This window comes from Ursus americanus, chromosome 7, assembly GCF_024610735.1.
Source record: "Ursus americanus isolate L20-20 chromosome 7, mUrsAme1.1.p, whole genome shotgun sequence".
In the NCBI taxonomy this organism is placed as follows: domain Eukaryota; kingdom Metazoa; phylum Chordata; class Mammalia; order Carnivora; family Ursidae; genus Ursus; species Ursus americanus.
In genome coordinates this window covers 80,190,196-80,217,560 of record NC_142133.1, presented here as the reverse complement: position 1 = coordinate 80,217,560, position 27,365 = coordinate 80,190,196, and the positions used below count along the sequence as shown (strand labels likewise).

At 48.8% G+C, this 27,365-nt stretch overlaps 2 long non-coding RNA genes across 17 annotated transcripts in view; one reads left to right on the top strand and one right to left on the bottom strand.

Annotated features, from left to right (window-relative positions):
• Positions 1-27,365, bottom strand: part of LOC123803308 (uncharacterized) — a 279,495-nt gene that overhangs the window by 122,741 nt on the left and 129,389 nt on the right. The window lies entirely within an intron of this gene.
• Positions 3,988-11,185, top strand: LOC123803310 (uncharacterized). Of its 2 annotated transcripts, none has more exons than XR_006782836.2 (3): positions 3,988-4,202; positions 5,131-5,251; positions 11,050-11,185. It is a non-coding gene; the product is annotated as an uncharacterized LOC123803310 (long non-coding RNA). The 2 variants fall into 2 exon arrangements; XR_015725369.1 differs by lacking the exon at positions 11,050-11,185 and adding an exon at positions 9,034-9,100.

Sequence of the window (27,365 nt, the reverse complement as noted above, 5' to 3'; positions counted from 1 at the left end):
TTTCTTTAATACCAAAAAGAGCTATACTTCTAGAGGACTATTGAACTCAAAGCTGGATAACTCCAGTAATAATGGGAACAAGTCAGAGGCCATCAGTTAAAACCCTTCCTTAGGTTTCCATCTGGAGTAAAGGGTAACCAGGCTATTTTTAGCATTTTCATCTGTCCTATATCTATCCAAACAGATATTTGGATAGATTTCTGTTGGGAAGCAGCAAATAGAAGCACTTCATCGTGAGAGACGTCCTTGACAAAGAAAGGTCATAATAGGAACTGAACAGGAAGAGAGAGCACAGGAAAAAAGAGAGTAAGGGAACAGGATGGGATGGCAGCAAGAAATTAATTACTTCCCCCTTTAGTCAATCACTGAAATTCCACCTTGGCTCGTAGTGAAGGAAAGTCATTGCAGTACTACATATAGGAACTGAGCAGTCAGAAAATACACAGTTTGAACCCTTTGCACTCTTCCATTTTAACCAACAGTCCATATCCCAAACCTTCCTCCCAACATTCATAGAGAAAAAGTGATAGACAATTTATTCTTCTAAATCTAAGACAGCTTCAGTGACAAGATTCTTCAAATTGAAAGAAAGAAATGGTTGAGGAACAGAAGACTCTTCAACCCTAACTGGAAGAGGAGAGAGGACAGCTGGGGGTATTAATCACTTTGAAAATCTTGGGTCAAGTATCTTGAGCACCGTATCATTCATATATTCCTGCCTCCTTCCTTCCTTCCGCTCTGATGGGCTGGCTGTCTAGGAAGAGAGAGACATCTAGGACAAACAGCTCTATGAAACCGTGGGGAGTGATAACAGCCCCCGAGCGAGCCTGATAAAACATCCCCACCCCTGGCTCCGTCAAAGGGGGCAGAAGCTGTTGAAGCAGTGGGAAGCTATCAATAGTATTTAACTCCTATTTTTTTCTAATTCAGAAAAAAAAAAAATTTAATGATCCCTCCTGAAGCCCGGGTAGAACAGAGAACTGAATCTGACTGGGGACATAAGAAAAGCCTCGGGGGCACGGGCTGGGGAGGGAAGGTGCTGCCTTTGTTCATGGGCATGAAAACGAATAAGATTTTGAGCAGTTGCTATAATTTACCACGTGCCTGGCACTAACTTGCATAAGAGGAATGGCCTTGTATGTCCCCCTCTCACAGGAGAAAATGAGTCTGAGTGAGGCTAAGTCGCAGCCCAGGGACACACATCCAGTCAACAACTGCAGACAGAGAAGCCAGGCCTTTCGGCCATGAGACGAAGTGCACAGATGTTTACTACACGAGGAGGGATGCGATGGGGTGGGCTAGCTGAACCAAGGAGAATTCCAGGGGAAGAGGACAGAGTGGGTAGAGAGGGCCCAGCTGGTTCAGGAAACAGGGGTCACAGGATGTCTGGACACAGAGGGTGACACTGAGGTTAGGGTAGCTTGCATGCACCACACATTACTTCTTCCCTCCAGACACCTGGAAGAGGTGAAGTACAAGGAAAAGGTTGGCTTTTCTTTCTAGAGAACGTGGCAGTCGTGGTTCATCTTTGAGGCTTGCAAACAGCGGGACAGGATCCCAGCTGCTTCATAGAGTCAGAAGTCCCCTGACATGTGCCATCAGTGGAGCCTGAACAGAATCCCTGAGGCCTGGGGACAGTCCCACAGGCAGAGAGTCAGGGCAGAGCAAGTAAGAGACAGCTTGGACCTAAGCATAGCCGCTGCTCTTACAGGTCAGCCTCGAAATAAGGAGGCCTTGGTCTTGCCTCAAAGGGTCAAGAAAGGGTAAACCCGCTATGAGCCCTCGAGGTTGAGAAAGTGCCACTTCTGGCCAAAGCAGACTTTTTATGCAGCAGACAGAAAGTCCTGGAGAGAGCCGGCGTCCGGGGCTGCCCACTGGGAGGTCCTCTGCTACCTCAGGAGGGACAAGTGCCCAGGCCAAACATGACTTGGAATCTCATTACACCTTGTTAAAAATCAGGTGGTGCTCCTTAGGCCTGCGGCCTTCGTTCCCAGGGCGGGCCCTCTGCTCTCCCTCACACACCACAGTCTCTGGCCCTCTGCTCAGGATGGGGATAGGCAAATATGCTCAGGGAAAGGATTCCTTTGAAAAATGTCTACCAGGCAAAAAAGCAAGGTGTACTCAGTTGGAATATACAATGTATTTCTAGGGATGAGCTAGTTTCCAAATGCTGACTCCCTATGGCCGTCCTCCTGGGGGAGTGCAGAAGGAGAGGGGCATGCAGCCCATCCTCAAGCAAATTCTTGAAGCTGGAAGTCCTCCTGAGACAAAGAAGCAAATGGCCCATAGAGACCTAAAGTTTCAGAACTGAGTGTATCCCTTGCTAATGGAAAATGCAGTGTGCCCAGAACTCAATTAGATTCAACCTAATTCTTTCAGGCCCAACGAGGGGTCCAGGGCCAGGTCTGGGGAAACAGATACAGAGCTTTCCTGCCCAAGAGGCCCTGAGGTCCTAACACACAGGTAGCCGAGGGCCCCGAGGGCCAACCTCACGCTGAGACAACCTAGGGATTGTGGGACAAGCCCATCTGCCTGGCTCTCCTCACTTCCCCCTGCCCACTGGTCTTCGCTGTTTCCTGGGTGTCCCTCACTCTGGTCTGTGCCTGTCCTTGGCAAGCACACTAACAGGCCGACAAAGGTGTGCATTGGCGATGGTTCTCGGGAAGGAAAGCATGGGGGAGACCAGAGGGAAGGAATCAGCAGCCACTCGAGGTGGGGGGGGGCAAGAGGAAGGAGACGGCAAACAGTAGCCAGGTGTCTGGTCTGGGACACGGGACACAGTGATGCCATTAAGAAACACCCTGGAGGCTCAGGCTGGAGGAGACATTTATGAAAGAAATAAAATGTTAGCATGATTGAATCGGAAATAAATTACATCTGAAGCATCTAGAAACCCGCTTCTGAGAGGAACCCGTTCCTTCCCACATGGCCATCCTTCCCTGTAAGTGTCCTTTAAGCCCCAGGGCTTTAATACCTCACAATGCTCCTGGACAAGGGCATCAAAATAGGTGATAAGTTATATTTTGGGAAGAAAAAAAAATGTTAATTTTTTGTTTCTTTAGTATTAACAGGGAAAAGCACTCCTGAAGGGAAACACACATAAAAGAAGAAACAGATGTCTCCACAGCACTGAGTGCAGCATAGAAAGCCCCCTGAAGCTTGTTTATCTCTTGACACGGACTTTGCGGTCACTCCTGAAATGGGGCATTTTATAACTGCTTCCGTGCTGACCCCGCACCCAGTCAGTCCCAATCCGGGGCTCCCAGGCGGGCACTGGCCACCTTGGAAAGCACAGCACTGTCGGCCTCCGGCCCATTGGCTGCTCTGGGAAAGCCTTCTTATTTTCATCGTAGCTTCTTTGCTGTCAGCCGACTTACCCCACCTTCAGTTTGGTTTTCCTTCTAGATCAGAAGCCCTGCGACGGCAGGACTGTGGCCCACCCTCCTCTCTGTGTCCAGGACAGATGGCCTGTATTTCGTGCCCAATACACATCTGCGGGCTTGTAAACGTTTATTTGAAAATGTCCAGAAGGAAGGACACCGGCTAGTTGGACTCTCCCTGCAAGAAATGCACACTTGTGACACAAGAAGGCTCTCCCTTTAAACCAGTTAACGGTTCTAAATGTGGCAACGAAAACACTGAGAACGAGAAATCATTCTGTATGCTGCCAACGTCTTTCTGTGCTTTTGCTCCAGCTGCTAAGTGAGGCTGAGGCCGCACGGGTGCTCTTCTCATCCCTGGATAACGTGCTCCAGCCTGGGGCATCGGGAGCCCTTTCTGTGAAAGGTGAGGCCCACAGTTAGCGGGGTCATTGGCAGAAGCAGTCAGCAGGAACCATTTTTCAGAGCCAGGAATAGGATGGCGCCCCTCCTCTCTGCAGGCCCAGAGCTCCGACCGCAGGCTTCCCTGTGGGTTTCTAGCTTGTCAGTTAGGTTCGGGAGAAGTGAGGTCAGCAGGCGGGAAGGAGGAAGTAGAGAGCAGCAAGGAAGTTGAGGCAGGGAGACGCAGAGTGCCCTCCCCCGCTCCCCAGGCAGATCCCCGCTTCACCCTCCCTCTGCTGAGTTCCGGACACAGACAACCTCACCGGTGTGCTGTACATGTGCTGAGGAGGCTTTCATGCAATTGAAGGCCAGAAGAAAATAAGAAAAAGGGCGTCGCTTGGTGTATAAATGAAACCTTCCATACGCAAGCGTCTGGGAAAGGTAATAACCTAATTTCTAAGACACGAATGGCTCGTATCTCTAAGGTAAGGACTGAAGGGGACAGAAGAGGAGTGCCAGTCGGTCAGTGGGACACAAAGCAGGCTGACCCACCCGGGCTTGGGCGGCCACGTCGTGCCCAGAGGCTCCAGAGGTCCTCTGCCATTTCGCCATTTTGTCTTCTGTGGTCAGCCTAAGGTGTTAGGGTGACGTGCATACTGCTTAACGACCAAAAGATGGAGGTCCTGGTTTCCCTCGGCCTCAGCGTGTGACTCAGGTCAAGTCACCTCACCTTTCTGGGCTTCGGCTCCCTCATCTGTCCCATGACCTACTTGCATCTGAAGCCCTGTAATGCTCTTTCAGCAATGATATCCTCTGTTCCGTGATAGAAATCCTGGCATTCCCAGAGTCAGAACAGCTTTCCCAAAAGGCCCATTTTGATGGTTGATTGTGTGTGTCGACTTGACCGGATCACAGGTAACCCAGACACTTGGCTAAACATGATCTCTGGGTGTGTCTCTGAGGATGTGTCCAGGTGAGATTAGCATGTGGATTGGCAGACTCAGCACAGCAGCTTGCCCTCTGTAGTGCAGGTGGGCGTCATCCAATGTCCTGAGGACCTGCGTAGAACAGAAAGATGGAGGAAGGCAGAACTGGGCCCCTCTGCCTGACTGGTGAGCAGGGACATTCATCTCCCCACCTTTATCACTCCTGCTTCTCAGACTTCCAGGTCTAGACTGGAATCTACCGCTTCTGCTCCCCTGGTTCTCAAGCCTTTAGACTCAGACTGAATTACAGCCCCGGCTTCCCTGGGCCTCCAGCTTGCAGATGGCAGATCATGGGACTCCATAATTGCACGAACCGATTCCTTTTATATCTATCTCTCTGTACATACATAGCCTATTGGTTCTGTTTCTCTTGGAAACCCTAGGACACCCATCAAGAGGTTCATGGTCCAGGTGACCCCATGAGGGGGTTTCCACAGTCCTGGTGAGAATGAGGACAACTCCATGCACGCCAGCGTGGAGATATTTGAAGAACTCTGCCCTACGGTGAGCCATAGCTGCCGAGTAGAGGCTTATAAAAACTTGCCCTTCCCCCTTTGCCCTTCCTTCCTTTATTATTTCCTTTGTGATTCTGGATTATAATCTTATAGCAGATTCTCCATGATCTCCACACAGAATGCTCAATGTTTGTAACAAGATGAGGCGGAGTCAACACAGAAATTAAGCTTTGGGCTGTCGGCTCACATACACACCTCGTGAAACAAAACAGTCCTCTTTGACTCATTGAGAAAGAGAAAGACAAGCAAAGTCTGGTTCCTCTTCTGAGGGCCCAGGAGTCCTATTTTGTGAGCTGTCCAACCTGAACAGTCTAGAGTTCCTGTTCCAGTGTGAATGGCTCCTCCTGGAGAGAGAATTCTGCCCCATCCTGTAGGGAAGTGTGCTCTTTCTCACGACATCCCATCTGAGCTGATTAGTACAATTTTTGTAATAGTTCATTTAGGGTAAAAAAAATATTAAACAAATGTTCCTGTAAAACTGTGCAGTATAGCAGGACATTAAAATGCCCTTTGTTTCGGTGCAGAGTAAAGGTGCTCTGAATTCTACAAACCCAGTCGTCCTGGGCTGCCTCTTACACGGGCGTTAGTGTGTTAATGTTTTGCAGCGGTCCAGAGTATATGAGCAACCACAGGACTTTTATTGTCTGCTTCCCTAATCTGTCCTGCTATAACTTAAAAAAGAAGTTACAGCATCTCTATAAAACTATTTGGTTTTAACTAGGTTGTTATATTTGTTTGCTGAAGTCAGCTCTACGGCGTCAAGAATTTCAATAGCACAGGGTGTCAAAGATAAACCCTGCAGGCAGTGTATGCCGCTGGATGAGATTTATTTTGCAAACTTTGCCAACCCCAAAAGGGAGATTATATGTTTTGGGAGATAGGGCACCATCCTGTTAGCAATGTTCATTTAGATTTTTTTTTTTTTTTACACCAGAAGGCATTAAGTCTCTTCATAAATATTAACAAAAGTTTGTTGTGAAGCATGAGTCCCCAAGTGGGGGAGGGGGGGTCAGCTGGCAGATTTTGCCCCCAGGTGTGGATTGTGTCTTCTCCAAGGAGAGCTGGCTTCTCTTTCCTGTATGACATAAATTGTCTGCTTTCATGCTTCCTACAGAATTAGAAAACATTTAGAGTCAACCCATTCAAATTTTTAATTCTGTGTCTACAGTAGCTGCTTAATGGATGTCAACTATGATATTCAGATACGAAATCAATTATTTTTCCCCTCCTGTGGCTTCTATTTTTGACATCATGGCCATTCTAAGGATGCCAAACCCTTCCAGCTATTTGTTTACGAAATTAAGAAAAAATATGGGGTCATAAAACTCATTTCTAAAAAAATTATTTTATTTCAACTAGTGGTTCTTAACCAGGGGCAATTTTGCCCATCACTCCCCCCACCCAAAAAAAATGTGACAATGCCACTTTTTACTGTCACTCCTGGGGAGAGAGGATATACTGGCGTCTAGTGGACGGAGGCCAGGGAGGCTTCCAGGCAGCCTACCATGCACGCGACAGCCCCCACCACCGGGAATCAGCCTGCCCAGAGTGTCAGCAGTGCCAAGGGTGAAAAAATCCGATATGCTAATTATAAACTCTCCTTCTTATAGAAAATAAAAGAAATAGTTCTCTATACTCATGTGCCCTGAATGTACCAGTGCTTTGCTGAGATTATCTCATTTAATTTTGCCTCTGTAAGAAAGAGTCTTTTCTGATATGACCTGAAAGTTGTGTCCTACAGAATTCCAGTGTGAGCTGAGAAAAAATTGCTGAGAACCTCAGCCTCCCAAAGCCCAACCCTCCTTCGTCTCGCCTCACCCCACAGCGGCCTTCAGCACTGCCCACCATGTTCCCATCCCGGAAACCCTCTCTTATCCTGTCTAAATGCTACCTCTCCAGCCTCACCTTCCCTACCGCCTTCGCTGGCTTTCCCCAAGCCACTCACTGCTAGAGCTCCTCAAGGCTCAAGTCCAGATCCACCTCCTTTCCTGCTGGACCCTTTCCCTGGGAAAGCTCAGCCGCCTGCAGCTCCAAACACCTCCCAGCAGGACACCTCAGAACGCATGACTCAGCCCAAGGCGCTCTGCACTCCACATCCGTCTCACTGCCTGGCTGTCCTCTCCTTAGGACACCTCAAAGGCAACTCAAACAGACACCTGAAATGTAACCTGAATCCATGACCTCCCTCCTAATCCTTGTCCCCTTCTGGCACCCCTTCGGCTGGCTCAGGGAATGACTACCCTTTACCTGGTTGTGGGGTGGAACCCACAGGTCATTCTTTACCCTTCGCTCTGTCCAATGACCTATGACCAAACCATTGCCAAACTCTGTAGTTGACTTCCAAGATACGTTCGGATCCATCCACTTCTTTCCAATCTCCATACCACACTCTTGCACAAATTACCTCTGTGTCCCACCTGGGGGCTGCAGGAGATGCCCACTGGCCTTCTTGCATCCACACGGCTCTTTGACCTGCTGTCCCAGGGATCCAGCCAAGCGCACTTCAAGTCGTGATAACCAACCTCACACCAACACGCCCACACACTCACACAAGTGCACCTGCACAAACACACACCACTCGAAGCCCTTCACTAGCTTTCTAGTGCTCCTGACACAGAACACAACTTCTGAACTTGGCACCCAAGACCCTCTGTGTTCTGGTTCCTATGATTCACTCTCTGACCTCCAAACACACTGGCCTTGCAATTCCTCCCACGTGCCTTACTCCCTCTGACCACTGGGCCTTCCCCCGTGCTGCTCGGTCTGCTGAGAGCACTCTTTCTCACCAACCCCCTCATCAGCTCTCACCCATCCCTCAGATCACAGCCCAACATCATTTCTCCGGGAAGCTTTCTTGCTCCTCCCGACCTGAAATACTCTCTTAGAGCACCATGACCCCGCCTACTCCAGCAGTTCCCTGGCGATCTTCCGTGTGTTATCTATGTCATTGTTTGGCCTTCCTCTGTATCTCCCATTGATCATATGAACCTGAGGGAAGGGAAACTGAGGCCTTAGAGATGCTAATTAACTTGGTCAAGGTCAATGAGTAGACGCAGGCGCTGTCCTACCCTAGGCACCACTGTTCTCTTGACAACTGACCATTCCATGCAGTGGAACTACCCAGACTGGTTTCATCGAAATACACCGAAAAAGGATGAGACAAATCTTTTCAATAGAATGAATGAATACATGAATGATTTCTGCTGTCCATTTGCCCTCTTTCATTACTTGATCTACTTTGACAGTTTTCAAATTAAGAATCACCTCCCTAGGGAGAAACACCCATTTTCCTTCCAGCGGAGGGGTGAGCCACCACTTAGCAGCACGGCACCATTGAATGCGTGCTCTCCCCTCTCGAACCGGCAGCGAGGAGGGCTGTGCTTAGCCCCGGCCTCTCTGCAGCATTCTGCACTTGTTTGCAGGCAAGGCCTCCAGCCTTTGGCACAGACACGCCTCTCCTTTAGGATTGGCATGACTATCACGAGGGCCTTCTGTTGTGTCAGTTTTAGGAGGAGAAATGCTTTTAAAATAAGCCTTCGAGTATCCCTTAATAAAAGAGTAATTGGCAGCCAGTAATTACGCCATACCTGGGAACGCCGAGAGAATCACAGTGAAGCCAAGTCGTTTCCATTATGGAAAAGTATAAAATTCTGGAAATATATATTTAGTAAAGAAATGGGATGAAAAGGAAACACAGTTCTTAAAATAGAGCATATAGGAAAGTTAATCAAAGACAAGATGTTCAAGAAAATGTAAATTTTCTGGTTTCAGTAGGGAAGGTAATACGTGTGAAAGATCCAGAGACCGTCCCATAACAGGACAACAGTTCATTGCAAAGAGGTGAGTTAATAAATAGGTAGCTTTGTTCTAATTTTCCCCCTCTAAATTTAGATTCACTGCAGCACACGGTTCCCTGTCTTAAAACGCATGCCAGGGAGCCTTTATGAAATTCTAAGTTGACTTTATTCATTTTGTCCTGCACTTCAAAATGGGAGATATTTGGCACTGCCCACGAATTACTGTTACCTGTTCAGTTGGGAATTGGTCTGAAATTATTTGTTTCTGGGACCCCAATTGGATCACGTTTAATTCCTTTGAAAAGAATGCAGAAAGCAATGCTGAGCCGTGCTTGCCTCTCAGCTTTACCAGATGACTGACTTGGGGCACAGGGCTGACAGGTCTCAGCATTAGCACTTGTATGAAATTCTCGGGCTCTGCAGAGTGCGAATTAGCAGACTCTCCGAAAATAGCCAAGCCCCTCAAGCCCTTAGTCACACTGACTGCTCACAGACCTTGCTCCCCTCCCCTCTCCTTTCCCCCCTCCCTCCCTCCCTCACGGAAGGAAAGTGGAGGTAGAGTCTTTCCTTCAAAAACAGGCGTCCAGCCCAAGGCCACGAGCTCCCCTGGGCCCCTCAGCAGCAGAGTGATAGGCTGACCTCCTGAGCACCCTGTCTTCATGAGCGGGATGGGGTCATAGTGCCACCCAAATGCAGCTCCGAGGACCGAGCCTGTCACAGTCCATCGGCCATGGCCTTGGCCACTTCCCCCGAGTCCAAATGCTGGAGTCTGCCCTGATGCCACTTTGCTGACCCATCTCCTCCCTAGACCTAGTGCCCCTCTCGTCCCTCTCTCCTTGCGTTCACTCCCCAACAATCTCATGACCGGGGCTCCTTTGCCCTCTACAGACTTTGGGGCTTGATGTAGCTGATAACACCACAGGACCAGAATCAGGGTCCACTACTCCCAGATCATAAGAGGCAGAAGTCACCAGAATCACCTCTTTTCTTGGGAAATTCATTCTTTACCCATAAGCCTCCCTCCCTTCCTTCTCCAACTGCCAACCGGGCAGACCGAGTTTGAGGGAAGCGGGTAGCTGGTTTCCTGGGGCCCTGGCTGAGAGAGGAGGTGTCTTTAACCCACAGGGTGCAGAGCTGGAAGGCAGAGTAAAACCGGAAGTCCTGTGCCCCAGAGAGCACTTATCTGGGCCAGGGAAGTGCGCTGAAACCAGAGCACGCAGGAGGCCTGATACAGACTTGGGTGGATGGGAGCCAAGCAGAGATGAGCAGAGGGGCTGCCTGCGAACAAGGGCAAGGAGCTGGTAAACGACAGGCGCTCTGGGGTCCTCCTCAAAATGAGGCCCCTTGCCTGCCCTTCTAGCAAAAACCCCAGTATGTGCATCTGTGCACCTGGGGCCTGAAGATCCCAGAGCACTGCACCCTGTAATCTGGGCCCCCATCCTCCCCCTGCAAGGGGGAGAGGCCCCATTCCTGAACTGGGGCTCCAAAGTCAGTGGCCACTGGCTGCCCACGGGCAAGAATACAGGTCTGTGCTACAACAGGGCACTTCTGTGCCCCCAGCATAGCATGCCATCATTCCCATGGAAAAGAACATGCTAGCCAAAGGTGTGCAGAGGAAGGAGGGGATGGTCTTGCACATCTACAGTCATCACCGCTTTCGGAGCCAGGTCTCCTGCGGCCAGCTGTGCATTGCTGGGTGGCCGGGCAGCACCCGGAGCTGCAGTGCTCTGTGAGGACAGAGGTGACCGCAGTCCCCTCCGGGGTGCTGGGGCGGCCCCTGTCCTGACTGCAGACCCACCTTAGCCATGGCCTCTCTCTTCATTTGTGGCTCTCACCAGCATGCTTCACTATGTTTTCAGACACCGTTTAGAGAAAGCTTCATTCATTAGAGCAAATCTCCTGTCCCCTGCCCGCTCCACCCAGAGTCCTGGGCATGTGCCAACTGGCAACTGTAAATCACGACTTCAACCAGTGCCTTTTATCCTCCCAGATCTGTGTGCCTTCCGTTCCCCGTCCTGGAGGTACGCGGCACGGCTGCCTGCAGATCCCCTGATAATCGGCGTCTTCTGAAATTGGCAGCCTCTCTTCTGGAGTCGGCGAATAAAATTCCAGACATCCACGAAAGACAGACATCCAGGGTCTCTGCTCCAAATCTACTGGTTAGAAACTTGAGGTCAACCTCCCTTTCTAACAGAGACTCTGCTCTACCCTTTGGCTCAGATGTCATCTACTTGGCATCAATGGAAACAAATAAAATGACCAATGACTGTTGACTTGACCTTCGGGCATCTGGTGTGAGACACCATGTGCCCTTCCCCAAGACCAGCCCTGGCATGGTCACTTTGGAAACAAACTCAGTTACTCTAACCTTACCCCCTCAAGCCCCAGTGATGGAAAGTGAGAGGGAGGAAGATCTTGGGGAGTAATCAAGAGGGGAAATCACTATCGCCCCAACAGTTCAAAAAGAAATGGCCCAGACATCCCTTTTCAATGAAACAACATAGAAAGGTAGTAAGGTTGTTCATAGTATAAGCTACTTCACGGCGTGCCTGGGTTCTCCTTAAATAAAAACCGCAGTTTGATCTAAAACCAGGTCTAGGAGAGACTGTAAAAGGAGATCCTCTCTCACCATGAAGTCTCACAATGGAAATCCACCGCACATTCATTCTAGGCGTTGTTCTAAGGCCACCCCTACTGTCGCATCTGACTGCTTGTGTGCTCATCTCCTCTTCCCTCTCCCACTTCTTGTCTCTGTTGAGCATTCCCGTCCTTTGCTTTCAATCCTAACCCTCTCTCCTCTTCGTGATGGGTAGCATCAGTCAGCCAGGCTGTCAAGACAGGTAAGCGCCTTTTCCTCTTGGGGGGGGTCCTAAAATAGTGTCTTTGACTAGGAGTAGATTCTTTTTAAACTTGTGTTGGAGCCAAAATCTTCGCTAAGAATGGTCCCAGTTTTTGAAGCTGTCCTGTAAGGTGGTCTGTCCCCCATTCTTCCAGGCTGTAAGCCTCAGCCCGCTGTGTCAAGGGGGGGGGTGCTCTGGACAGTCCTGAGCCCTGGCCTGGAGTTCACCCCCTCCCATGGCTCTGACACGCCAGTCAGCTCCCTCTCGGTCCCCAGCCCAAGTCTATGTCCATTCTGGCTAGAGGCTCCAGGCTGCCTGTCTGGCCACATTCCAGGACGTCCTACAACCAGCTTTACGATCCGCCTGCACTCATCATACTCCCGTCTCCTCCCGACATCTCCGTCTCTCGTGGCGCTAGCAGCCACAGGAAGTCATCTCTCCCCCTCACTTCCCCGTACCCAGCGATGCGCTGAAAGCACTTCCCAGCCTCCAAGTAGGAGCTTTTCTATGAGCTACAGATTCTGCACCTCCCAATGCAACCGAAGCCAACTTCCCAGCCCCTGCTCGAACCATCCAAAGAAATTCCAATCTGATTTACACAGTTATGTTAAATGTATATCCCAGCGATGATGCCGATTCAGGTGACCGGCAAAGGTAAGACAGAGTAAAGTTCAACAGATACAACCCTAAAAATCAAGAACGATTGAAAGTGGAACAGCCTTCTCCCTCTACACACCTGACACACACATGCATGGGACTGCAAAGCAAACGAGGCCTCTTGTTCTGTGCTCACAGTGATGGCCAGATCATCTTCCATCAGACCCGTCAATTAGTTAATGTGAATAGTTGAGGAGATTGTTAGTGTGTGTGAACTGAATTGCCAATTAATCCCAGGATGGGCTCTGAGAAGTCAGCGCGGTCCCTCCCTGCAGGACGGCATCATAAAAGAAAGTCACCTAAAACAAATCTGCAGCGTACAAATTAATTTAAAATTGAATGGGGTCGTTTTACGTTTTGAAGATAATAAGATTAGCTAGAAGGAACTGAGACAGAAAACCAGTATCAAGCCCGAGGGAACAAAAAAAAAAAAAAAAAAGCTTAAAAAAATATAACCATGAGAGCGCTGAGTCATATCTGAGACAATCTCAAGGCCCCGGGGAAGGTTCCAGCATGGTCTTAAGAGGGAGGTCACATAATTTCTCTTCTATGAACCCGTCAATTGCATCCAGCCTGGTGGTGACGGGCATCGCGGGGCTGCGTTCCAAACACCAGCACATGGAGTAGAAGGCCCTGCCTTTCTTGGATGGTGACGGCGTGCTCTACCACAGCGGCCTTAACGCCGACCAGAGATCACCGCGGAGAGAGGAGACCCGCTGGGCGGCCCGACGTGGGCTGCAGCAGTGAGGCCCCAACAAACAAGTTATAGAGGTACAGGAATTTCGTATTCAGACCGTCTTTCTGTTCTGAAAACCCAAACATCCATGTCTTAGGCCCAGAGAGCAAAACCTGCAATGAATGGGACGTGAAAGGAGCCCAACACACTATTTTGCCAGGATGCCCAGTAGAAGGCAGAAAGCCTGCCGGCTCCCCAAATGCTCGATTCTCACACGAGACCTCTGAGGTCTTTCCGATGACCATACTCAAGTGTTGTTAGCAACAATAGGAGGCACAACTTAAGTATGTGACTTAGTGACTTTTTTTAAAACGCATTTGGGGTTCTCTTGAGGGTTCTAAAATTCCCATCACAGCTGCACTCTTCAGTCCTGCTGGCATTTGGGGAAACACTTGTCAAATCCATATTCAGAGCCAAAAATGCCTGTGTGAAAACATCTTTTTTCCTATTGTTGAGTGAAAATTCCATGAGCAAAAAATTCTTGCATTGTGTCCAGTAGAAATACGTGTTTTCACTGAAAATATTACCCCAGTGAGCTTGCTTGAGATGTTTACGTTGGAAATAAGTAACAGAAACACACACACCCTCTCTCCTTCCCTTTCCCTCTTCTCCGACCTCATCCTCCACTCTTTATTAAGAGAGCGCAAGTAACCTGGCAGAAAATCCACAGTGAGAAAGGCAACTGCTCTCCTCTCGGTCATAGGGAGCCTCTTCCAGATCATCTTAAATCTGCCACACAGATGTTTGCTCCCCCATGGTGCATCTCTCTTTAAGGAATAGCGTAGAAGGCTCTGACTTGCAACTGTGGCAAAGGCTCTTGGCACTGGGTATTTGCAGACTCTGGCCCAACTGGCTGAAGTAAGATTTCACTCATTTACCAGCCAGTTCAGGTCTCAGCTGCAGTTTTCAGCTTTGATAAGAGCTGAAGCCCATATCACTGGAGCATCATGTGTGAGCCTGGGCCTGGGAAGACCAAGAAGAAGCACAGAGGGGACATGGAGCAAGGCTGGGCCACCTGCTCCCCCATTAGGATGGGATGAAAGGGTGCAGCTGATGGCCCCGGGGAGAATGGGCTGTGATGAACCACAGAGGATTGGAGAGGGCTGTCCAGGGGACTAGCATTCCACCCCACCTTGCTGCTGATTACTGAGTGATAGGGACTGGACTGGGCAGTCAAGGACTTACAGCCTGGGGAAGACCCAGACACAAAAAAGAGCTAATTCTAATGTACGTCAGGCTGAAGAAGGCACAAACGGGGAAGCCAGAAAGAACCTAGGGAACATACAGAGAGGAAACAGAAATATCAGGATAGCCTGCAAGGATAGCTCGGTTGCAAAATCACCCATAAAAGGGAAAGCTGGGGCGGGGGAGGAGTGGGAAGCTTCCAGGACCTTTTCTCCCTTCATTCAAATCCAATTATAGAGCACCTAATCGTACTGATATTACTGTCCCTACAACATGCACGGTACACAAATAAATAAGCAGTAGTGCCTTTCCCCCAGGACATCAAGACTGAAACACGAATGACTGTGGGACAGAATTTGTAAGTTACTTGCTCAGTGCAAAGCAGCAGAGGAGTGGAGAGGCGAGACGGACCCAGTGTGACCGCGAGGATCCGGAAAGCTCCCCAGGAAAGTTGCCATTTATAATGGGCCTCCAAGGTGAGTGGGATTTCAACTTACCAAGATGGGAGGTTGGTTTGGGCTTGAAGAAAGCCAGGTACAGAGCTTTCTTCCCCTTACTGGAGGTTTGAAGGAGGGAGTGAACCTTGAGCACACATTCTGTGCCCTCTTGAGACAGTAATTTTGAGATACGGCCTCCTGGTCCTGCTCAGAAGGCGTCGACATTCAGCAGTTACGGGGCAGCAGTCAGGCCAGGAACCCGGTGGGGGGGGAGGGTTGCCAGGTGAAGGACAGCTAGACTTCCCCCTGGCTCGTACCCCATTCCTCTGGGCCCTCTTCCCCTCCTCTTTCTCAGACTGCCAACTCCTCCTCCATGCTGTGCAGCCTTGAGCAAGCTACTTAACTGCTCTCTGCCTCCAAGTTCCCTTCTGTAGAATGGGGACATGAATAGCAGTCTCTCATAGGTCCTACTGCAGATGAACGGGTCTGGTGCTCTGTAGGGCACTCAGCACGGAGTGAGCGTTCACAGATGTGGTTACTGCTGGCCACTGTTCCATTCCTGAGTGTTCTCATACACACAGCTTCATCATCACTGTATGCTGAGCCCCCCGTCTGTACCTGTGGCCTGGCTCCCCCTGCTCCCCTGCCCACCTGGCGGTCAGCCTGTAAATCCTGGACTCCTGTGCACATCACCCTCCCTCCTGCAGTGCCGACAGCTACCTCAGACTTGTCAGACCCACTGAAAACAGAACTCAGTATCTTCATCAACCTCTCCTCTTTTGTCCCCAATCTGGGTAACAATACCACCATCTGGCAACTGGTTACCCCAAAGAGAACTCAGATGTTCATATGAGACTTGCCCTTCACTTTCCAGCCAATAAATAGATCTGATTTACTCTCGATGGTTAAACTCCTTTCCACCCCTGCTGCCGCTGGCTTATCCTTTCTCCTCCTCTGTCCATCCCCTCTGCCTCCGGGCTGCGTCCCCTCCAACACGGCTCTCACACCACAGCCAACACGCACGTCCAATCATGTGGCCTCATGGTTAAAGCCTCCCGAGGCTCTCCATGGCTCTCTGGATAATGCCTGTACTCCTTCCACCTGCACGCAAGGCTCTTGGTGATCACATCTGCCTTTCTAGCCTCATCTTCATAGTGATGGGCTTCACATTTGGCACAGAGTAGGCTCCCAATAAATAAATAACTGTGGAATGAATGAATGAATGAATGAATGAATGAATGAAAAAAAGAAAGAAAGAAAGAAAGAAAGAAAGAAAGAAAGAAAGAAAGAAAGAAAGAAAGAAAGAAAGAATTGTCCAAGGAAGAACCCTTCCTCTGGCCATTCTGAACTCTTTCTGATTCCCTAGACATGTCATTCTGGAAGACAGGCCTTTTGCTTGCCTTCATGTATTTTCTAGCTGGCTCCCTGCTTAACTGTCAACTTCCCAGGTCCTCCTCAGGCCCAGATGGGTGCCCCTGTGTGCCTTCATAGCACCCCAGGTCTATCTCCCCCTTTGGGGACTATGCCCTAAGAGCAGTTCATTGCTGGTCATCCTACTAATCTCAGAGTCCAGAATCATTCATAATTATCTAGAAGTCTCTGGAATAATGCCTAGGCACTGCCTGGTCGAAAGCAGGCATTCCATTAATGATTTATTAACCTGAAAATGAATGGATCAAATGCCAATTGTGTAGTATAAACAGTAGCAGAGAAGGGAGAAATCAATGTGGCATCTTTTTTTTTTTTTTCCTTTTGGCTTTAGTTCTGCAGGACCTTTCAGGATGCATCACATTCTGTCCCACAAGAATAGAATGAACCATACTTTCCCTCCATTTTCTACCAGGCTTACTTCTTGCTGCTGCACTGACAGACTTTTGCAAGTTCCACCTTTGCCTCAAATTTCTCATGGTGATTAAGAATTGTCGTTGCTACAACGTAGCACAGAGAAAGCCAGCCAGCATCCACGCGTGGACCTCAGCCGTCAACAGTTCACACGGCCAAGAAAAGTTCATTAGGCATGGGGTAATAAAAAGCATGGGCGAAAACAGAGATGGGACAATTCCCCTGGGCATTGCGAGAGCAGCCCTCTGTGATGAAACGTTCCTCAAGGATCCGGGGAAATTACATGATAAAACTGCAACAGACCGCGGGATAGGATAACAAGCTCCATCACAACGTCGCGGGGACACAGACATTTCCCCCGGCTGGAGGAGCAGCACAGAGCCGCTGACCAAACGCGCCCCCACGCCCAGCGTTCTCAACCCCGTCCAAATGATGCCCTAAAGCTCATTTTTATTCTTCCTGCATCGACCTTGGAAGGCATGAGAAGTTAGGGACGTACACTTCCCTACTCTAAGTCTGCAAGTAAAAGCTGGTCACGAAGCACCAGGTACATTTTGACATATGGGTTTTATCTAAAGGATCCAGGTGTCAAAAAATTTAGTCGCTGTCCCATAAATGACTTTCAAATAAATGGGATTGTTTTCCCATGCAAGGTCAGCTGGAAAGATGCAACTTTGAAAGTGCAGAGTAAATGCAATGTGCAGATACCGGGAGAGACTGTGTTCCAAAAACTGCATGAGCTGGAGATGCACACGTGGAGATGGGGTGTGCCTGTGCGTCGCGTGCCCGTGCAACATCGTGTCCGAACCAGGACGTTCTTGAGAGCGAACAGAGAAATTATTCCTACTTTCGTCTGGCTATCTAGGTGTTAGCCTGCACTGGCCACCACTCCCAAGGGCTGTGCTCTGTGGATTAAATCCTTGGTGAAGTGGACAAAGTGTACCAAGGTTTATAAAGGCCAACATATACTTTCTTTTTAAAGACGCTCTCCCCGGACTTAGTTCTTTGGCTGTTCCCCAATGAAGTTTCGACCCAAATCGCATAGGCATTTCTTATCAGCAAGAGCAGGCAATAAAATATGGGAAGGACTATAGGAGAACTGGGCCAGCGCTCTTGTGAAATTCTTTCAACACACCAGCATGCTTCTACAAACAGGAAAACGTTTAGCAAGAGGTGTGTAAGCTGGTTATAGATGCAACCAGATGATTCAAAGGTGACTGTCATCTGGCACACATCAGCGATTCTCCCCCTGGAAAATAAGCCCATAAAAGCGAAGCTTTGCCTCACATGTCTAAGTGTTTCTGCATTGCAAAAATAATTTGTATTCCAATCAGGTGATTTTGAAAAAGAGGTGAGAAACAGATACATAATATGTGCGCTGGCAACTTCAAAGCCTCCCTCAGAATTTCCGAGCCGGCTGATCCCACAGCACTGCCCTTGCCTGTTACTTCAAGGACAAGCAGTTTGAGATGGGCTTCCTTCAAGCCCAGCATCCCCCAAAATAAAAGCACCCTAAAAGGTCTGAAGTCATGATTTTAAAAACCCACAAAACCAACACGGTTATCTTGCAGCATCTTCTTCTGTTCACCGGCCGAATTTTTACTCCTGATCTTTCATCAAAAAAGAGAAAAAAAAGAAATTAGACCTGAGTCCCCCAGTCCCATCGTCGCATGCAAGCCAGAAGGACGAAGGGGCTTCTCACCACCTCACACCTCCACCCTAGTGCGGTGGCCTCCCGATGAGGCTCCTGCAGCCAGAGCATAATGTGGGTTCATGAGGAACCCACGGTGGAGCGGGACGTGGTGGAGAGGAGGAGCTGCTTCTGTCCTCGGCAACATGGCCACTGCCAAGCTGTGAGCCTGCACGCCCGCTTCCATGCACGGTCCCCCTCTGGGCTCTGAGCTCACCCTCTGGGTGGCAGATCTACTGACTTTGAAGAAGTCCCCCTTTCCCTTGAGACAAGACGATGAGTCTACCACTCTTCAGATGGAGACACCATGCGAAGCCGGCAGCGAGGAGTGTGCTCACTGCACAGGCACACCTATTGGTAATACACCTGTTCTGTGTGGGTCGTTGTGAAGGAACTGGAACTTCCCTGAATTCTGTGTTCTACGGACGGTCCCCCAAAATCAATTAATTCTCCAAAACATCGCCTCCCCCTCATCCTCTTCCCCAAGCATATTTCACACTTCGGCAAATCAAAACCTACTGTGAACCAAGGTAAAATTTCATTAACTCAGAATCCACTGATTTGAAATCATTCACACTGCTGGGGGCACCTGGCTGGCACAGTTGGTTAAGCTCCGAGTCTTGGTTTCGGCTCAGGTCATGATCTCAGGGTCCTGAGATCGAGCCCTGTGTCAGGCTCCATGCTCAGCGGGGAGTCGGCTTGAGAATCTCTCTCTCCCTCTGCCCCTCCTGCTCGTGTGCACAAGTGAGCTCTCTCTCTCTCTCAAATAAATAAGTAAATAAATCTTGAAATCATTCATACCAGGCAGAAGTCAAACTTTGCCCAACTACCTTGCCTTCCTTCACATGCCAATTTAAATTTATAAACAGTATTTGGGAGGAAGTATCAAATGCATCAGGGAATGCATTGTTTCAACACATCAGAGGCCCTCACTCACAAATAATTGTTACAGGAAATAAGTCATTGTTAAATATTCAGTATCCCAGCTCCCTGAAGACTTCTTAAAGGCCATGTTTCTGTCTTTGTTGTAGCACTGTAACTCATTCAGATAGTTTCAAGCTCTGACTGCTAGATCCCTGCATGATCACAAATGAGGGTCCTCACATTCAATCCGAAATGAAAAAGGTCCTGTGTTTAATGAACAACTGAATTTTCCTGGGTTCAATATGAGTCCCCAGGAAGGAAGTGGTATCAATGGGGCTGCATTTTTTTCTTTTATTTGAGAGAGAGAAAAGAGAGCACAAACAGGGGTGGGGGGGAGGAGGAGGGAGAAGCAGGCTTCCCGCTGAGCAGGGAGCACCCCCGGGATCAAGACCTGAGCCACCGAAGGCAGACACTTCACCCACTGAGCCACCCCAGCGAGGTTCCCCAGTGGGGCTGCTTTTTGCATTTGAAAGTGAAGATCCACACATTTCCAGTTGCTCAGCCTGAGCACTTTCTTTGTGCCCACTGCCATGCTCTGTGTCCTGAAGGAGCTGCCAGGGTACTTGGGGAGGAAAGACTGCACTTATGAGAATAATCAGATCCCCAATTCTATGGTACTGAGTCCACCCAACCTAGAAAATCTCAGAAAGACGAGAGACTGAGTAGATAGCATATGCCCCTGAGTCAGGAGGCTGCTTCAAACCCCCAGGACACTGAAGGTATAGGAAGCCCTCCTGAGTCGTCTGTGAAACCCAGCTTAATGTCGCCTCCATGGGCCCCCCACCCTCTTGTTCCTGTTACAGCATCGGCGTGCCTACTGTGGGCCCGCAGCAGGTACACACCTCTGCCGTCGCATATCAGGCCTCACGGGCCCCGTGTGTCCAGCTGTCTTCCCCACACCCAGCAGTGGACCAAGCCTGAGCCTCTGGGACTCCGCAGCACCTTACCAGGAACCAGGCACAAATTCAACTCTCAAGAGTGCTTCCTCGAATGAATGAATGAATGAATGAATGAATGAATGAATGAATGAATGAATGAATGAATGAATGCAGGAATGAATGAAGGACGGAAGGAATGAATGAGTGAATGTTCTGTCTCTCCTGGGTTCTACCTCTTTGTGGAGTCTTTCTGGCTCTTGGAAATTAAGTGGTAAATCAGGGCTGCCACATTCTGGCCCGGCAGCCCTCCTGCATCCGAGTTTTGCAGCCCTCCTGCATCCGAGTTTTGCAGCCCTGTGGAATGCAAGCATCATTTTTAAATGTTAGCTGTACCAGGCAGCTGCAAAGGTGCTCTCAGCCCCACCGAGTGGAAAGGGACTGGTTGAGTGGACAAGTGAGCTTCTGCTTTCTGTGACCCACATCTGCTGTGTCTCGGGCTGTGCCCCACATTCTGCGGGCCTTGTCCAACGGCCGCCTCATCTTCAAGCATCTGTGCTATCACCTGCGTAGCAACATTTCTCACTTGAGATTCCTGTTCACAGCAATAGTTTATCTTCTGGAAAGAGGAAATCCAATATTGTCCATAACCCCAGCGGCAGAACAAAGTACTGAGGTTCTCAAGGTGGGCTTATGTCAAGACCCTCTAAAATATGGCATGAATTACTCAGGCCGTGAATGCAAACAATGCATGACTACATGAGGAAAGGATTTCTAACAGCCTTCCTTCCATATATATTCGAGTGTTTTCACTTATCTGAACCAAACAGTCAGCTGGACTTCATTCCTTTCTGACTCCAATTTTTGTTATCCTCCCTGATACATCTGTTGCCAAAAAACCTGGATCCCAGCTCCAAAATGTTACTTTAATTGAAAACTAATCAGTCCTTAACCTCTCATAACTCCATGTGGCTGATCCATTTGTTTCCAAAGTTTGAACCACTCCTTAACCTTGACCAGGTTCTAACTTGATTAAACTTGATTCTGACCTGTGCGTCAACTCTTTTAAAAAGTCCTCTAAAGTGCCAAACTCTGCTAACACACAGCCATGCTTAATAACGGGGCTGGGAAGTTCAGAAAGCCCCTCCTGTGCTGCCACCAGAGAGAAGTGGACTGCCTGCGCCCTCCCCTTCCCCATCCTCTCCTTGGCCCTGTGCACGCAAGACACCCCAAAGTCAGCTTCCTGCCCTCAGAAGGACAAAGACTCCAATATCCCCCAAACTTCTGTGGTACTAGCCACCTCTCCAGGAGCATCTCCTCACTCAGTTGGATCAACCACATCCTCGACTAAGTACAGAAGTGAGCAAGCTGAAACTGGAAGCGCAAAGAACACAGGACCAATATGGCGCACGGGAAGAGCGTCACAGCCATCCAACCCAGCTTTGAACCTGGCTTTCCTGCTTACTCACTGTGTGTGCCTTGATAGGTTTTGTCCCTGTTCTGTGCCTGAATGAGAAAGGGCACCAGTAATAATACCTAACCCACAGGGGGACTGTGAAGATTCCTTGTGATGATGTAATTCAGGCATCAGAGCCTGGCACACAATAAAAGCTCAATAAATGTGCACTTTGAGGCGCCTGGGTGGCTCAGTCAGTTGAGTGTCTGCCTTCGGCTCAGGTCATGATCCCAGGGTCCTGGGATAGAGCTCTGTGTCAGGTTCCCTGATCAGCAGGGAGTCTGCTTCTCCCCCCCACCTCCCCTCCCCCTGCTCATGTGAACACATACATGCATGTGCGCTTTCCCTCTCTCTCTCAAATAAATAAATAAATATTTCTGAAAAATAAAAATAAATGGGCACTTTATCTACCTGTCTGCCTACCTGTCTCTGTGTATCCACATCTATCTAGATCTTCCTCCAATAACAGAGTTTCAGCTCCTTGGGAGCAGACACCATCCCTAATTCACCCTTTCATCCAGCAGAGAGGGTAGCTGCTAAACATTGATTTAACGTTGTTAAATTCACACTTGAACTCAACTTTCTGTCGTTTAAAAAGTATTTTAATTACTGGAAGACATTGCTAAACAAAAATATGGGCCTCTCCTTTCTCTCTGCATACAAGGCCACCAGGGATTTTTTTAAGCTTTGGTGCCTAATCCTACTTCTTGTGAGGACATCTGAAACCAGAGCAGCACCAGGCCTGAGGGCTAGCCCCGCAGAGCTGCCACGTAATACATGTAATGTCCTACGCACGGATGCTGTCAGTCCCCACGCATGCATGCGCGCACACACGCACACGCACACAGGGCAGGGCAGCCAAAGCAAACTACTGAATTATAGCTGAATGCACATCTTATTTTCGTGACTGCCTCACATGCTATCGCCCACAGACTTCGCTGTACCTGGAAAGACCAACGACCTATTTATTTGGGCAAGATTTAGGAGGCAGAGGGTTATTTATATGCTTCAGGTAAAAAATAAATTTTGTCTTAAAACACAGAGGTGGTGGGGCGCCTGGGTGGCACAGCGGTTAAGCGTCTGCCTTCGGCTCAGGGCGTGATCCCAGCGTTATGGGATCGAGCCCCACATCAGGCTCCTCCGCTATGAGCCTGCTTCTTCCTCTCCCACTCCCCCTGCTTGTGTTCCTTCTCTCGCTTGCTGTCTCTATCTCTGTCAAATAAATAAATAAAATCTTTAAAAAAAAAAAAACACACAGAGGTGGTTGAAGTCAAGGTAAATGTCTTGGTTTGAAGCAGCTGGGTAATTGTTTGAAGCATGGATTTCACACTGTATATGAAAGATAGACTTTAAAGGAATCTTAGCATTGAAGGCACTTTCAGCAAAATGCCTAGGAGTGTTGACTATGTGCTTGGGGCCACAAGAGGTGTGGGTGGCAAAAATATGCCCCAGTCTTATCCGAGGAGGACCGCCATGCAACAAGGACAGTGAAGTGGTATTTCTGCATCCAGTGATGGTGCCGGGCACATTGGTGCTTCATGGAAGTTTGTACAGTGGGGTCACAGGGCAGGGAATGATCAAGTGGAATTTGCAAAGAAGTCTACAAATGGGGCCCATTTAAAAAAGTAGATGAAATGAAAATTCAGGCTTATTCAAAATCACACTTGGAATGTACCGTCATTTGCTGAACCAAAACCATTCATGAAAAACCCCAAGAAAATGTGCCCAAATCATCCTTCTTCTGCTGTTATTGCTGTGGTTAGGGGTAGCAGCCCCAGAGGCAAATGTCTGGCCCAAAAAGTGACATGTCTTGTCTCTCACCAGTTTGTCACAAGAGCATTGAATCTACAGGGGGAAGAAAGACTTCTGCTGCAGGAAGTTTCCCAATCCAGAGGCCAGGCCCTCCAGCGTCACCAGCAAAGGAGCAAGAGCTTCTCCTCTTACAGACCACAGCACTCTGTTTCCTTTCAGTCCACCCACATGAGTGCTTCCATTCAATCAGCAAACACTCCAGGGTGAGCACCATTTGCAAACACTGGGCTGCATCTGGAAACAGCAGAGCGAAAGGACCCCACCCCCACCAGAGCAATCACTTGAGCCTTGGTGTTGAGCTTCACTAACGAATTACTCAAAGGCAGGCAAACTACAGGAATAAAGATGAAATTGGAAAATCCAAATTGGGCTCCTCTTCTAGAAGCCCATCTTTTAGACCAGGCAGGTTTCTCTTTGGAGCTCTCTGGAAGTCAGGGCTCCGTGGTTCTCTGTGGCTGAGCTAGAATTGTTGCTACTTTTGCTCAGGAACTACTTCCTTTCCCATCCCTTCAACGAGGCAACAAGGCTCTCCCCTAGAGGGTGCCGCCAGGTCAACTGCCAGGGCCTTCCGCTCTTCCAAGCCCCACTGGAGCCCTTGGCTGAGCCAGGGGACCTCCAGTTAGAATTCCTCCCCGCACTTGGCTTATGGAACCATGATTCACGTGTCCTCAGCCTCCCCTGCCAACCAAGTCACCTCCCTTTAGTTGCCAGCTTCTGTCTCTGAGCCAATTGTCTTCTACCCCATTATTGTTTTGCCTCCTGTCAATCAATGTATGGCTCATTATAAAATTAGCATCCCTACAGTTGCCACAACCTACAGAAGACTGTTTTTGTCTAAAGCTTTTTAAAAAGCAGATTCATCAGGAGCTATTCTAGATAAACATATGCCACCCTTATATATAATAAGAATTTTGGAAGAGGGTTATGCATCTTACTGCCTGATAAAAAATGTCATGCTTCCACGACTCACCAATGCTCATCAGCCTCCCAGCCCAACCAAGTCTATTCTGGTACCTAAATTTCTATTCACTCCTTTAAGACTTACAGAATCTTTGGAAAACTGAATTTACATCAGTCACATGTTCACCTGCTGTTGACATTAGTAATCAGCTCGAATGTCAAAAGGTGGTGATGGGCAGGACCCAGCTGGAAGGAGGGACAAAGGAGGCCCCAGGGCCAGGCAGTGCCATAGAATCTAAGAGGGAGGGACACTGAATGAGCCATCCGAGGGCACCAACCTTGCCGTCTTCGTCACAGCACTGCAGCCTGGTTGAAAAGCAAAGTATGATGCCCCTCCCTCCAACACACTTGCTTTATTTGGAAGGCATCTTTGCTGAAAATCACAGTTAACGACTTCTGTCTGTCTCTACAACACCCTTCTCCTCCCACTTGACGTAAGTATTGTGTATCTATTCATCAACAACCTTTAAATCCATAGGGGGAGGTTTTTAAGAATGTCTTCAAACAAGGCCATAGTTTGGCATTTAGCAATGGTGTCAAGAAGTCTCCCTTCTTGGGTATTTACTTTGCAGATGCTGTATCTTTTCCCAATCGAGAGCTTCATGATGCCTTTCTAGAAGCAGGAGGCCCAGCTGGAGCCCAAGCAAAGGCTGCAGTTTTGATTGACATGTCTGGGCAGGTGCGGCTGAAAGGTGGGGCGGACCCTGAAGGGCTCTCCCTGTCTTAGGAATTTTGGGGGCTGCGGGATGACTCATCTGAAGGGTAGAGAAGGGTTCATCACATCACAGGGATGACCGTCCCGAGTGTTAGAGTGGCTTGGTCTCAGGTTTATCATCTGGACGTCCTTGACGCACCTGGATGACTGGAGTTGGCGGTGCACCAGAAAGGAAGGCTTTTGGTGGAAAGAGACAGAAAACCTAACCATGGCGGCTTAAACAGAGAAGGGACTCGTTTTTCCGGTTCTGTGGTGCCATTCCAAGACTCTAGTGGCCTCCAGTTGGTGAGAACTATAGGGCACCACCCACCACATCTTCGTTTGTTCCATCTGAGAGAAGGAAGAAGTCAGCGTGGTAGCAGAAGTTTTCAGGAACTCTAAGCAAACTTGGCTTCCTTTTGTCCCTTGGACCATCATTGTACCAGGTGGCTACTCCTACCTAGAGGGTAGCAAATATAAGGGGGGTTGAAATGGAGGTTGGGACCACCAGCCGGTAGTATCTCCCTTAAGGGGAGTCCTGTAACACAGGGTTAGGCTGTAGGGTAAGCAGCAACACCCACGGTCCCAAACCAAGAAAGCAGCTCCCTCCTACATCTGCAAAGAACATAGAGCGTTTTGGACATGCTGAGGACCGCCTCACACAGTGACGGTGGCTCCCTCACTGGTGTCCCCTCCCCACCATAGCAGTGGAAGGCTTTGGCACACACAGGTCTTTCTAGGGGAGAAAGGAGGATAAAGGTGGGGGAGAAGAGAAGGACTGGCACGCATCTGTGAGGAGCCCAATTCTTCCAGGAATAGCTGAGGGCTTTGCCTCTTCTAGAAGTCCTACCATCTAGCATGAGACCCTTAGCTGGGGACTGAACAGAGAATTCATTTGTGAACACAGTTCCTCCCTTCAGATGAAGAGGGAAACTAGGAATGGGCCTGTCTATTGAGTGTTAAATCCTTTGCCTAGATTGTTTATTTAACCCTTATAACAACTCTATAAATAGGCCTCATTTTCATTTCTGATAAGAAAATGGAGGACCGGGCGCCTGGGTGGCTCAGATGGTTAAGCAACTGCCTTTGGCTCAAGTCATGATCCCGGGGTCCTGGGATCGAGTTCCGCATCAGACTCCCTGCTCATGGGGGGAGACTGCTTCTCCCTCCGCCTTTGCTTCTCTCTCTCTCACTGTCTTTCATGAATAAATAAACAAAATCTTAAAAAAAAAAAAAAAGAAAATGGAGGCTCAATGATCTTGAGCAACGCATCTAAGATGACGCAGCTGAAAAATGGAAGAGCCAAACTAAAACCCACTCTCTACGTCCACAGTCCACCTTCAATGCTGCACATGTTCAGATGACTCAATTTTATCTGAAGAATTATTTGTATTATTTATAATATCCCGCCTATTACCAAGAAGATTTAAAACAGCTGCCTCTATGAAAGCCCTGTCACCAGCTGCCTAGCTGAATGATCTCTCAATTTCAAAGATAATGAAGATGCTGGGATTTTCCCCAAATGTTTAAGAAGGTGGGAAGCCCAGGAAAGTCCCAGGATCCCCAATCCCTGTAGCAATACTCTGTCTAAACCAGGGCCATTATCCTTGCAAAATCAATACAGTCACCCATTCAACCGCTCAGGGAAGGTTAGGATGGGGCAAGTGAGACACCATTTGAGGAGGAATCAAAAATCTCAGAAATCAAGATAAAATGATTTTTAATGTAATATTTTTAAAAATAAAAATTAATGCAGCGGCGCCTGGGTGGCTCAGTCAGTTGGGCGTCCGACTCTTGGTTTTGGCTCTGGTCATGATCTTAGGTCATACGAACTAGCCCCACGATGGGGCTCTGTGCTCAACAGGGAGTCTGCTTGGGATTCTCTCTCTATCTCTCCCTCTGCCCCTCCTCAAGCTTGTGCATATGTGCTTTCTCTGTCTCTCTTAAAAAATTAATAAAAATAAAAAGTAATACAAAAAATCCAGGATGTGCCAAACCTCAAAAATTTGAAATAAAGACTGGTTATCGCTTATTTTATGATTCTTTAGTTTCCGAACAGTGGCTGCCCCCAGAGGCAGTTCCCAGTCCCCTTGGCCTTTGAGACCCCTCTGGACAGCTCTGTGAGAGGTAGCAGTGGGGTGCAAACGGATTGGGCAATGTGGGGCTTTATATATACTCATAGTTTTTTACTGCAGAAC